Source organism: Chrysemys picta, chromosome 6 (assembly GCF_011386835.1).
Source record: "Chrysemys picta bellii isolate R12L10 chromosome 6, ASM1138683v2, whole genome shotgun sequence".
Taxonomy (NCBI): domain Eukaryota; kingdom Metazoa; phylum Chordata; order Testudines; family Emydidae; genus Chrysemys; species Chrysemys picta.
In genome coordinates this window covers 31207802-31221777 of record NC_088796.1, presented here as the reverse complement: position 1 = coordinate 31221777, position 13976 = coordinate 31207802, and the positions used below count along the sequence as shown (strand labels likewise).

The window sequence follows — 13976 nt, the reverse complement described above, 5'->3', positions numbered from 1 at the left end:
CCCGTGGGCCAAATTCATTTCTTATTTACAGGTTTAAATCTGCATTAACTCGACTGAAGTGACTGACTGTCACCGACGTCAATGAGATCAAAATTTGGACCAACATGTTCAGAGCTTAATCGCTTATCTTTTCAAATCAGAGGCAACAGACTTCTAAGAGGTGTGGCCTTAGTATGATACATGCAGACAGGCTTTAAAGAGATGTGGCTTCATTCACAAACAACTAACTCTGTATTTTCCAAGAGCATATCTGAATTTGTATGCTACCCTGCATTTTATTCTTGCTAATACCTCGAATAGAAATAGAATTTGTGCTTTGCACAAAACATAACAGATTAAGACATTTCAGTCCATATTCTTGCTCTGATTCATATCTATTCATTCCTTCAGCTCAAAGTGTAAGAGGACAGAACTATTACTCATATTTTAAAGGTTTCCTACTCCTTTCTCTCTTTTTTTGTGAGAAAGCAGACAAGCTTTTGTGTTGCTGTGGAATGCAAGGGAAATATGGTTGCTTCTGAAAGTATATATGTTAAAAAAAACATTGCTTGCTCTTAATTTGAAACTTTCCTACCTTTCTTGAACCCTAGTTTTCTAGATTATGTACAGTTCTCGCCCTCTGCTTTTAAGCCAAACCAGCCTACGTAAAAAGAAGAAATGACTCTTAGTTGTGGGGAGAGAAGAAGCATAAATATTTGCAAAAGTAACTGGAGCATCCACTCCCTCCATAGCCATTCCCATGCTGACCTATGGGCCAGATCCTCAGATCCACAATGGACTTGAATGGAGTTATGTCAATTTTACACCAGCTAAGAATCTGACCATATGTGATTACTCCCTCCACATATTTATCTCCTCCTCCTGCATGGAATGGAGGCCTCTCTGCTGGTCTGTGGATGTATATATGGGAGGAGGGCAAGGTCTAGGTAATGTGATGGGGCAAGTCCAGATGGCTACAGTAAAGTAGTGAGGAACAGGTATGTTAGCCCCAAGCTAAACAAATCCCTGGTACCATGGTAACCAAATGGCAGTTGCTCCAGGTTAATCAAGACACCTGGGGCCAATTAAGATCCTTCTAGAAGGCAGGAGAGACAGCTAGATTGATTGGGACACCTGAAGCCAATCAAGGACTGGCTGGAACTAGTTAAAAGCCTCCCAGTTAGTCAGTGTGGGGTGGGTGCCAGGAGCTATAGGAGGGAGCTGCCCTGTTGGAGGAATGAAGTAGTATGAATCCATATCAGGTGCAAGGAAGGAGGCACTGAGGTAATTGTGAAGAAGATATTGAGTGGGGGCTGCTGTGGGGAAGTAGCCCAGGGAATTGTACATGCCCTATTTCCAAAAAGTCAGCTTTCATAGCTGCTAAGTTTAGGGTCCCTGGGCTGGAGCCTGGAGTAGAGGGTGGGCCTGGGCTCCCCCCCTCCCCTCCCTGATTAATCACTGGTACTGGGAGACAACAGAGACTGTGTGAGGGAGGGTTGTTTCTCCTCACCTCCCTTGCTGGCTTATGATGAAAATGGCTCAGTAGACTGTGACTCTTCTCTCTAGAGAGAGAAGGGTTATGTGGAGGGTCACAGTGAGCGTCCGAGGCTAGCAAAATCCATCAGGAAATGCAGGACCCACGGAGTCAAGGACAGAACTTTGTCACAGTAAGCTAAGGGGAAAGTGTTCTGGTTAAAGGAAGGATATGGCAAGGATATGTATTTATTCCCCCCTGATGAATCAAGAAGCAGCCTCAGGACTACAATTCTTTAGAGTTCCCTCTGCTGTAGGGATCTCACTGTAGTAGGATTGGGTGGTGGTGATGGGGATAGAGGGGGTTGGGGGTTTCCAGGATCATCTTTGGCTAAGGGAAGCCCTGGTGATGCTGCACTGCCATGGAATGGGACCAGATATGCCATAGGCACACAATTGCTATGGAAGCTCCATTCAGATAGTCAAGGCCTCCCACTGACCTATGGGTTTTGGAAGGGAGGCCCATGGCCCTCTCAGCGGGGATCCTTCCACAGGCCTCTTCCTTCAAGATTTACAGTGGGATGGGACAGGTTGGCCTAGAATTGAAACCTAGAGCTCTTGAGTATTAATTCTGACAAGTTACCTTTTATAATTTGCTAAGCCTACCCTGTTCCTGAATGAAGTAAAATATTTACATTTTTAAGATGCTAGCCACAGTACTTAGGGGCTTGCACACTAGTCTAGTGTTGCAAAAATGCAAGATGAAGCCTCTGGGACAAATTCTGATCTCATTTACTTCATAGTAAATCCATTGGCTCTAGTGAAGTTACTATGGACTTACATGGATGTAAACTGAGTCAGAATCAGACTCTTGTTGCAGCTGAGGAGTAAAACAGAAGGTGAGTATGAGAGGGCAGGGAGTTCAACCCAGACATAAGAGGATAGTAAACTTGTTTTCCTTTTGTCTGGTTTAAGCAGAGAGCTTGTTACAAGTGTTACTATTCTAAGGGCACATGCAGAAGCTTAGAGCATCTCACAGATTGAATGGTATTTGAAATGAAGATTTAGCACTGCTTGAAAGTGCCAGCTTTTTCTAGAGCAAAATAAAGGGAAGGAAAAGAGTTTTTTATTTTCTCTTTAGAAAAGGAGCAAAGTTGGGAGGCTGAAATATGGAAAGTAGAGAGTCCACTTTTCAACATCTCTGCTTACCTTTCACAGGAAATCAGTCTAACAGGAGGACAATTTTACTTCTAGAGAAAGGGATATTTTGTCATGAATCATGCTCAAAGTCCAAACTAGTCAGTTTATATGAATCAGAAGGTAAAATTTATTTATCCGGAGATAAAGTATTTTTTTGTTCATTCCCAGCCCTTCAGATCAAAAGCTTCTTTTTATCCACAGAATAGGGACAGCTTGGGTAGTAGTAGTACAGAATTGAGCACAAGAGCCTCAATCCTGACGTGAACTCCTGTGGGACTTTCCCAGTGGGTGCGAAGATGCTCCACCTACCCATTCCATCCTTGATCTCTCTGCTAAGACTGACAACAACAGAGTCAATTAATAACAATTCTGTGTGTGTTAACATCTGGGCTGAGGCCACCAAACTCATTTCACATAGTTCTCCCAAAAACAAAAACAAAAACCCTCAATTGTTAGTAACTTTTGATTACTACTAATTGGAAGTGAATTTTATCAGAGTATCTTGGGGTAAGAGACACTACGTCCCATTGAAAATCTGGCCTTAAACACTTATTCTTCCTTCGAGGCACCAAGGCAAGTGGCCAGATTTTCAAAAGAACTATGCATGTTGGTTGCTGAGCTAACCAAGTCTTCTAAATATTTGGTTATAAGTTTCACAATGGAAGCTGCTGGGTACTGAGCCTAAATGGGAGCAGAACTCCTAAAAACCCGGCCCTTAGTATTCCAAGTTCAAGATTTTGGGTGAAGACCAGTTTAAATCTGAAATAACTTCATTGACTGGTTTTAAATAGAGCAGAATCTGGCTCCTTAATTTTAATGTAACTAGGCTTTTGGTGAAATCAGAATGAAAGATAATAAGCTATAACCATAATAATATAGTTTATGAATTAATGTATTCTAGCAAGAGTTATTCCTGATCGTAAAGCCTGATATGGACAGTACAGAATTGTTAAAGGTAGGCAAATAAGTAAAACATCAAATTGAGCACTAGGGATGGACATATACTCAGATAATACAGTAATAGGCATAAATACTGTGGTGAAACTGACAGATTGTAAACTTCTTGGGGCAGGGACTGGCCGTTACGGTTGATTCAGCACCTAATACAATAGGGCCTTGGTCTATGATAGAGGTCTCTAGGCGCTACCACAACACAAATAAAAATGAGACAATTAGGCAATATCTTTTAATAGCTCTCAAAGACTTCATGTTAAATCATGGCTGGCTCTAAGTAGGCATGGTAGGAGTGTGACAGGAATGTCTTCTCCTTCACTGCTTCTATGAAGAAGCCAGAGATAATTTGTGTTGGTGTGCAGCAAAGAAGGGAGGGAGGCCAGGTAGTGTTGCATCCAACACACAGTAACTGGAGGGACCTGTATGGGTAGGGACAGGGAAGCACGTTACTTTGCACAGACAATACTTGTCTTGGCTACATAGCATGGCACTTACTCTGCTGTTCCTGAAATCAGCAACACAAGTTGCACTGGGTATATAAGTAAAGGGAAAAATTCTTAGCTGGCTATACATTGAACCATGAACATCATTTATCTGTAGACTAGTGAGAGAGTTATTTCCATTACATTATTTAAGAAGTGAATAGGCTTTACTGAAATTGCTATTTTAAAATGCCTCTGTGATAGTGTGAGTGTGAGAGGGAGAGATATGCAGAGACCTTGCCAACTTTCAGTACTCCGTTTGATGCTTCTTTGTATTGGAAATAGTCTCAAAAAAGAAGCTGCAGTCAGAAATGTGTATTGCCAAGAGCAATGGAACAGTGAAACCAGAAACAAGTTTAGCAAAATCATTACTTCTTCTTTCTATAGTATTTCTGATATGCTCCTTTAGTAACACATCTGGTGGTACTTTTTCAAACACAACTCAGATGCTAATAAGGATAATAAGCATTTTGCCCTATACATTTTTGCTTAATATTGAAATCCCTGGAGTAGCTCCTAAACCCTTTCACCAATAGTGCAGCTCCCCTTGACGTTGATAGGGAGTGTTGTGCCTAAATCCCCATGCACACTTTGAAAAAGGCAAAGGTTTGGGTTTTGTAAAATTTTCCCTGTTCTCTGCTGTTTCTCTATCTGTTACATGGATAAAACACACCTGTAATGTGGAACAATCACCTTTTGAGTGCCTCTTTGCCATTAGGTGTGGTACTGTAGTCCTTTTCTTGCCGCAGCACCCTCTGCAGGCTGCCAGCTGACCTTGGCAGGTCTTCAGTGGCTTGGCTCACCACCTAACTCACAAAATCCAAATGTACCCTAGGAGATGTTCTAAAGAGTCCAATAACTAACACTATGTGCCCTCACTAGTCTTCATCCCCAGCTCTAGGTCCTTTAAATTCAGCTCTTTTTTCAGGCTCCAAAATAAGGCCTGGTTCCTTCTTGGGTTTAATACCACTTTACCTGTGGCCAGTACAGGAACCCAGGCTCACCCACTACTCTGGGTTCTAGCCCAGGGACCCTATAGACAGCAGCTACACACTGCTCCATTTTAATTTGTTGCTGCTGCTTCCCAAGGCCTCTCCCTATCTGGCCCCTTTTAGCTTCACCCTTAATTCAGGGTTAAGTTCTTAGATCTTCTCTCTTCCTGCAAACTCAACTATATAAAATGCAGCAGAAAACAAACTCTAGCTATCCCTCAAGCACCTTTGACCAGAGAAGAGCTCCTTTCCTTATACTTCTGGTCCCCACACCTGCAGCTCATTTTATCAGAGCCTGCTGGACTCTAACTGGCTTCCTCCATAAGGCCTCTTTAGGCAGGTCTGGAGGACCCACCTTTGCTGACCCCTTTCTGTCATTTTGCTGGGGGGATGCAGTAGAACTATAGGGTCTCCTGTATGACGCTGCAAAGGTCAGGCCCCATCACAATGCTGTGATGCATGCCCCAGGCGAGGGGCCCATCACAATGCTGCTCTCACTTCCTTTGTGCTATTAATAGTAAATATATGTAGGAATACAATAAGAGGTCCTTGTTTATGTATAAAATCAGTGGTTTTTGATTTAAAGGACTCCAATAGACGTACTACTGCTACTGTTTTTGGCTGTGGGGGAGGGAAGGTGTTTGGTGGTTTCTTAGCTTTCTTTCCTTTTTTTTTTTAACTTTTCTAAACTGTAGTTTTCTTTTTAAAATCCCTGAAAGTAAAGAGTGTATTAAGCTGCCTTCTCTTAGATCAGAGAGAGTTGCCATATTAAAAAAAGTCATATTAGATAAAAGAACAGTTCAACCCTAGAAAGCCTTACTGTTAGAACCCACCTTCGGATCTCTCAAAGCCCATAACAGAGGAAGGGGGAGAGGCAGAAAAAGAGATGGAGAGAGAATAAGCAAAACTGGATAGGTCTCAACATCACAAAAGGGACAGTGCTGTGTGTGCTGTCTCTACACCACTGCACCCTCTGCCTGACTGGTAGCAATGAGTCAAGTGAAGTGAAAAATCAAGCACCGATTCAACTGATACTATTGCATTGCAGTACTGTTAGACTGTACGGCAGATGGCTTTGTTCTAAGGAGTTTGAATTACATCAGTAATCTTCTTTTCTTGAAATAGTGAAGAATCTTATTAGCCTGTCTCTTCTGTCTTGTGCAGCTCCAGCAAGCTCCTTCTGCCCAACTCCGGAATGGTGTTGATGAGCTCTGGAGGGAGCAGAAAAATGGTTGTGATGATGCTTGACCTTGACAGCATGAAAGTAAAGTAAAACCAAATAGGGCATCCAAGTATAGCGTGTAGCAACCCAGGGGGAAAGAATAAATCTTGAAACAGTCTGGGACAAAGTAAATTCTCATTTACACCCACACAATCCACTGAAGACATAGGTTGGATGTCAAAAGCAGACTATGGCTGTTTGTTTGTATTTAATCTATTTTTTTTAGGTTCCCACAAAAGTAGATACAGTAAACAGAAATGTAAATGTATTGAATATCCAGATCAGACTCTGCTGTGGAATGTTGTCTGAGTAGCCTCCATGCAAAAAATAGATTAATTTACACTGATAAATACCCTGATACAAAATCCAAGATGGCAATGTTGTGTATAAGCAGAAATAGATGCAAAGTCTGCTTAATTGGCTCATTACTTTGGGAAAGCACATGAATGTCAATTTCCAACTCATTACCAAACATCTGCATATTTGATATGTAGGTAGAAATTAAAATGAGCATTTTCTTCTGAGTTAGATTAATCATTCCAGCCTATAAACCAAGAAAAAGAAGTCCAGCAGTCTCCTTTTTTCTGGGTTTCCTATATCACGGCACACCACCCCTCATGGTTAAAAGCAAGGCCTTTTTCTATTGTGAATGTTCTCTATCCATACACTGAATCATTAAAATTAGAAAATAGAGGAGTGATTTTTTTTTTTAAAAGGCCTCTCAATCCAGGCTATGCTTTGTGGATGCAGTTTGACACACTGAAATAAATAACTGCACCAGATATTTTGCACCCACAGTTCATTGTAGACACAATAATATGCTAGAGCATAAGCTTTCGTGGACTACAGCCCACTTCTTCGGATGCATATAGAATGGAACATATATATATATATCACACACATACAGAGAGCATAAACAGGTGGGAGTTCTCTTACCAACTCTGAGAGGCCAATTAATTAAGAGAAAAAAACCTTTTGAAGTGATAATCAAGCTAGCCCAGTACAGACAGTTCGATAAGAAGTGTGAGAATACTTACAAGGGGAGATAGATTCAATGTTTGTAATGGCTCAGCCATTCCCAGTCCTTATTCAAACCGGAGTTGATTGTGTCTAGTTTGCATATCAATTCTAGCTCAGCAGTCTCTCGTTGGAGTCTGTTTTTGAAGTTTTTCTGTTGTAATATAGCCACCCGCAGGTCTGTCACTGAATGACCAGACAGGTTAAAGTGTTCTCCCACTGGTTTTTGAGTATTTTGATTCCTGATGTCAGATTTGTGTCCATTAATTCTTTTGCGTAGAGACTGTCCGGTTTGGCCAATGTACATGGCAGAGGGGCATTGCTGGCACATGATGGCATATATCACATTGGTAGATGTGCAGGTGAACGAGCCCCTGATGGTATGGCTGATGTGATTAGGTCCTATGATGATGTCACTTGAATAGATATGTGGACAGAGTTGGCATTGGGGTTTGTTACAAGGATAGGTTCCTGGGTTAGTGGTTTTGTTCAGTGATGTGTGGTTGCTGGTGAGTATTTGCTTTAGGTTGGGGGGTTGTCTGTAAGCGAGGACAGGTCTGTCTCCCAAGATCTGTGAGAGTAAAGGATCATCTTTCAGGATAGGTTGTAGATCTTTGATGCACTGGAGAGGTTTTAGTTGGGGGCTGAAGGTGACAGCTAGTGGTGTTCTGTTATTTTCTTTGTTGGGCCTGTCTTGTAGGAGGTGACTTCTGGGTACTCGTCTGGCTCTGTCAATCTGTTTTTTCACTTCAGCAGGTGGGTATTGTAGTTTTAAGAATGCTTGATAGAGATCTTGTAGGTGCTTGTCTCTATCCGAGGGATTGGAGCAAATGCGGTTATATCTTAGAGCTTGGCTGTAGACAATGGATCGTGTGGTGTGTCCTGGATGGAAGCTGGAGGCATGTAGGTAAGTGTAGTGGTCAGTAGGTTTCCGGTATAGGGTGGTATTTATGTGACCATCGCTTATTAGCACAGTAGTGTCCAGGAAATGGACCGCTTGTGTGGATTGATCTAGGCTGAGGTTGATGGTGGGATGGAAATTATTGAAATCATGGTGAAATTCCTCAAGGGCTTCTTTTCCATGGGTCCAGATGATGAAGATGTCATCAATGTAGCGCAAGTAGAGTAGGGGCGTTAGGGGACGAGAGCTAAGGAAGCGTTGTTCTAAGTCATCCATGGCCCCACAATATGCCAACATTTTTATGGCTGACTTAGAACAACACTGCTGAGCTAGAATTGATATGCAAACTAGACACAATCAACTCCGGTTTGAATAAGGACTGGGAATGGCTGAGCCATTACAAACATTGAATCTATCTCCCCTTGTAAGTATTCTCACACTTCTTATCGAACTGTCTGTACTGGGCTAGCTTGATTATCACTTCAAAAGGTTTTTTTCTCTTAATTGGCCTCTCAGAGTTGGTAAGACAACTCCCACCTGTTCATGCTCTCTCTGTGTGTGTGTGTGTGTGTGTGTGTGTGTGTGTGTGTGTGTGTGTGTGTGTGTGTATATATATATATATATCCTCAATATATGTTCCATTCTATATGCATCCGAAGAAGTGGGCTGTAGTCCACGAAAGCTAATGCTCTAATAAATTTGTTAGTCTCTAAGGTGCCACAAGTACTCCTGTTCTTCTTTTTGCGGATACAGACTAACACGGCTGCTACTCTGAAACCTGTCAATAATATGCTGTCATTTAGAAAACTAAGTACAAACTTTATAAGCACACTCAGGTATTCAGACACCTGAATGATAACATATCTTCAGTTAACTGAGGGCACAATTATTTGCAAGTGCAAAATTGAATCTACAGAAATGGAGGTCATTTTCAAAATCAGGTACTTTTAATATTGGTATGACCCTGAGTCTGACTACATTCAATGCTAAGCTAAATTAAAGCTAAGCATGTGCTTAAATATTGTCCTGAATAGAGATGCTTTCCTGAATTATGGAATTAGTCTCCTGGCAAACACTGCAAGTACAATCAGACAGACTATACCTGTTGTTCTGCTGAAGGTTCCAGGTACATTCTAACATTCCAGTAACGTAAATGTAATCTTAATAGAATAGTAGGTTCAGTGTAGGGCCAGCATGAAAAAGGGTTAATGATCACAATAGCCCAAAGTAACATTGAATTTTTATTTACTGTCTTTCAGGCCCAATTTGATGTAAGAAACAACATTCAAGTTTCTGCAAACAGTGCTTCATCAATGACTAAAACCCTTAGCCAGAGTGACTACCCATTTGGGAAGTGATGAATTATTCATTTCCTAGGCTAGTTCAGTAGTGAACTTCTCCTAAGCAGAATCTGACAGTCATGCTGTCTATTGCCTAGTATGTGGAGATTTTTGTAATGGGAACTGTATTTCATCAGAACTGAACTGAGTACCAGATTTCTTTTGTGTTCAGTTACAATTTAATTTTCCTTTCTTCCAAGAACAAGGGAATAGAACCCTGTGCAATACAGATGTGGAAGTTTCTCTGTGTGCTTCCCTCTTGTTTTTGCCAAGATAGAGAATGTGAATTGAGTCTGAGAGCTCTACTAACATGTATAGTGTATGAGCAAGTTTCTGCTTGGATCTGTGAATGGGCAATGGGAGACACTGAAACTCCAGTGGGCATGGAGAGTTCACCAGAAGATGGATGGAGGTCTATATGGATGGGCTGAGAAGCAGTCTCAGGGAAATGGGGGGAGAAAGGAGCTGCTAGAATGAGCATATGTGCATGCAGGTGTGGGGGTTGGGTATACACTGACTGAGGGTTGTCTGGCCAGTGGCATGTGTTTAAACTGTACTAAAAGACCCACATGATAACTACCAAAGCATACACGACCTCCTGTAAGACATGGATTTAGCAAACATAACTTTGAATATGGCAATAAATATATTTCAGGAATTCTACAGTATATAAATACCTTTAGCAGTAAAGCTCAGGAAAAGCACTAAATAAGTGTGGAGTTATATTGCCCATTTAGTGTCTCAACAAAAAATATGATAATGGCATTGCCAAGTAGCTTCATTACAAACACAGAAATTAAAAGCATGGCTAAAAGTAGTCATCTTTCTTAAAATGATACTTCACTACAGTAACAGCTCTATAGACATTAGCATATTGAAGCAATTCTTTTGCAGCAAAACTGCAACAAAACTTATTCTGCCAGGTTGAGCTGGTTCATAAAAGGCAGAACATTTCCTATCCAGCCTGAGTTGATAGTTAACAAAAATTGTTCCCAGCTGATGGCTATTAAGTGGCATATGTGAACTGATTTATTTGTTCTCAGTGAAGCTCCCAATGAACAAATATCTTTATTTCTAAAATCATAATTGGCATTGGCATGAATGTGTTCCCTCGCTGGTAGTGGATTAATAGGTATGGAATGAAATTCACCCCAGTACAGAGGGCAAGCACTAGACTTAGGCACTGCTTAAATTCCAGTTCACTCATCAGAATAGGAGTGAACTTCTTCCACAGAGCATAAACTACTCCCTAGCCCATAAAAGTAGTCTTTCCAGATCAAGGGTGAGAGAGACCCCTGTGAGACAGCATGAAGTGTCAACCTCAATTGCCCTTGCTGTAGCAGTTCTATTGATACACAAAGAATATAATTCTCTAGGACTGTCAATCTAATGCTTTCCATTTGTGATAGTCTGTTTAGTAACAAATAGAATCATGCATGCACCAAATATATTTTTAAAAAAGAATTTGTGCTTTGGAGTCATTCCAAATTGTTCATTAAATATCTAACTAGACTTTTTTTTCCAAATGTATTATGAAAGTAATATAATGAAGTCTTGAGAACATCATTTATTTTTTGACATATCAGGAAAAAATATTTTATTGCAAATCAGACATGAATCCCATGGAATTAAACACTCAAAATAACAGTTATTTTATCCAGTGTGCCAACTTAACTCCTATTAACAGTAATGAGAAACGCATGCATCAAGAGAATAGACACACAAACTAGTAAAATTAGCTTAAGAAAAATTAGTTTCCCTTTTCTTTAGTGTGCAGGAACACCGCTGAAGATTCTCCCTACCCTCAGTTTGTAATTCTCCACGTAGCTAGACTTTGCGAGTCCACAAAGCCCTTTTAATTTGTGGACCTGAAACTGTAAAATAGAATGTTGGCTTTCATTTGGCAAAAAAGTGAGTTTCTAGCCCTTTTCTTTGGGAAGATAGCCTTGAAAAAGTATATATAAACCAATGCAAATCAATCACTAGAGCTGAATACTTCTTGTGAATTTTCCTGAATATTTTTCTAAAATATTGCATGCTATTTACATACCCCTTTACAGACAGCCAAGTCTGGTCTTTTGGATCTAGCAAAACCATAACCAATGGACTCTGGAATTAAGAGAAGACCCGCCACTCAGTTCACACTTAAGGATATGCATGATCCCCATCAGCCAAGTGCCTATGGTTGAGACAGCTCTTCTGTTACATTGACAGCATGACCTCTGGCCATAAAGAGGTTCTTGGGGTCAGGTGTCAACATTATATGCCAGATGTTGAGGTGGTACCTGAGCTGCCTGCATGCTCACCAAGTTTACTGTCAGTTCCACCAGCACAGATGGCTGTTATCTCCTTCAGGTGGCCAGTCTGCTGGTGTTTTCAAAAGTCAGGAGAAAAGTGTTTTCTGCAAAATTGAGAGGGACACAGGAACAGTCCCAGAAAACGAGATCTTCCTGGTTTACCCTATTTATCGATAAGAATAGAGATTGTGTGGTTCATTCTCATTAATGGAGTAGGAGCATGGGGACAAGAGACAGTGGGGCGGGGGAGCGTTGCTGGCCATTTGGTTTCAGGAGAGGGAGTTGCCAGAGTGAAGAAGGAATCACAGGTTTTCCTGCAATCTCTTGCTTCCGGTAGTAACAAAAACAAATCTCATGATACTCCTGGTAAAATTGTGAGACTTGGCAATACTGCTTGCTTCCTATGCTGGTAAGAGCTGTGAGCACAGAGTTAACAGTACAAGCAGTGCATCTGGGAATGTGGAGGTTAAGGGAGAGTATCTTAATGTTGCTCATTGGTGTGGTGTATTGAAAACGGTGTTAAAATTGTGATCAATAGATCTAAATTTCAGGGGTTTCCTGGACCTGCTTGCAGGCAGGGGGCTCTGTAGGGAAGTGCGTGGTTAGACTCAGTCTTTAGAAAACCAGTTTAGAGTCAGGTGTGGTGTGTGTTGTGCTTCTGTTTTAGGGAGCAGCCTGCTTTGTCTCTATCTGTTTTGGGGTTCCTCTGTATTATCGTTCTGAATCCTCAGAAATAAAGGAGTGTTACATTGCAATCTCTGAGCAAGAGTATTATGGTTTTTTTTTTAAATCTATTCTCTGTTTGTATGCCATGAAACATAATCAGGAACTTCTTCACCTAATGGGTTGGCATTGTTACCGACTGAAAGAAATCCTATCAAACCCTTCTCAACCAGAAGAATGGGATCTATGATGCAAGCTCTTGGGTGGAGGAGCTAAAGAATGGCCAATCCTCAACCTTCCAGCTCTTAGCTGCAGCCCTATCTTCTGGAGAAAAAATTACCAAAGCCCACCAATTTGTCTGGTAAAAAAATCTTTACAGTAAGGTTTATCTGTGACAACAAGAAGAGTATTTCAGTGCAGCTGCATTACACACACTCTTACAACATTACATTTAAGAGTATTGTATTTTTTCTGATTAGAGTACATCTGTATCTTTCTTGTTAATATCAGTCATTCCAGTTCTCATTATATATTTATAACCCACCCCATATGTCATAGGGCACCTGGAATTTCCAAAGGAGATTGCTGGGGTAAAATAAGATCTGCTCCTGAAGTTCTCTTCCTCAGCTTATCATTAGATATTAGGGGAGAGCTCATTCCCACCCTGCTGGACTCCTTCAGGAATTAAACTGTGCTTTCATAAGCAATTTCTTTACTGTTCATTACTAGAGCTGGTTGAAAATATTTGAAATTCACAATTTTGATAAAATCTTGCTAAAATTTGTACTTTCAATTGAAAAAAAGGTCAGAATTTTATGAAAATATTAATGAAAGAATGAGGTCTTATTTTTCAACCAGCTCTGATTGCCACAAATCATAAGGGATTCCTCCAGAATCACCATATAAAATATAATACCAGGTTGTGTTTGGCAATGTGTCTCGTGCCAGTGAGAAATGCCAATCTAGTGATGCTGATCACCTCTTGTGATTTGCTGACTGCCTACAATTCCCACTGTAGTGATTTGATTTGAATGTGAGTTGAGACAGCTTGGCACCTTTCAGGAGCGGACCCTACAAGAGCATAAATTATGCATAGTAGTGGTCATGTGCAGCAACTGATCTGTTTTGATCAGTATTAAAAAATCAATACAAAGGTACAACAAGAAACTGGCATCAGCTAATAAAATGGATAGTTGACAAGTAAAATCTGGGGCACAAACTATTGCAGGATGTGCTTTTATAGCACAGTACAAATGATCTGCACTTCCTGCTCATTTCAGACGTCAGCAAAAAAATAATCCCTTGAGGATTAACACCTTTCATGTTTATTGTTATGATAACCTGTCCTTGAGATGTATTATCCTTGGAAATGTATTTTCAGCTATAATTTCATACATCTCTCTGCAAGTATATGTTTTTTGATACTATTTATATTCATTTTAGCATATCTCATCAC

The 13976-nt window shown here is 40.7% G+C and overlaps 1 long non-coding RNA gene across 1 annotated transcript; it reads left to right on the top strand.

Annotated features, from left to right (window-relative positions):
• Positions 1-1002: 1002 nt before the first annotated feature.
• On the top strand, positions 1003-13264 carry LOC135984235 (uncharacterized). The gene is made up of 3 exons (XR_010602160.1): positions 1003-1263; positions 2256-2351; positions 9480-13264. It is a non-coding gene; the product is annotated as an uncharacterized LOC135984235 (long non-coding RNA).
• Positions 13265-13976: the final 712 nt, after the last annotated feature.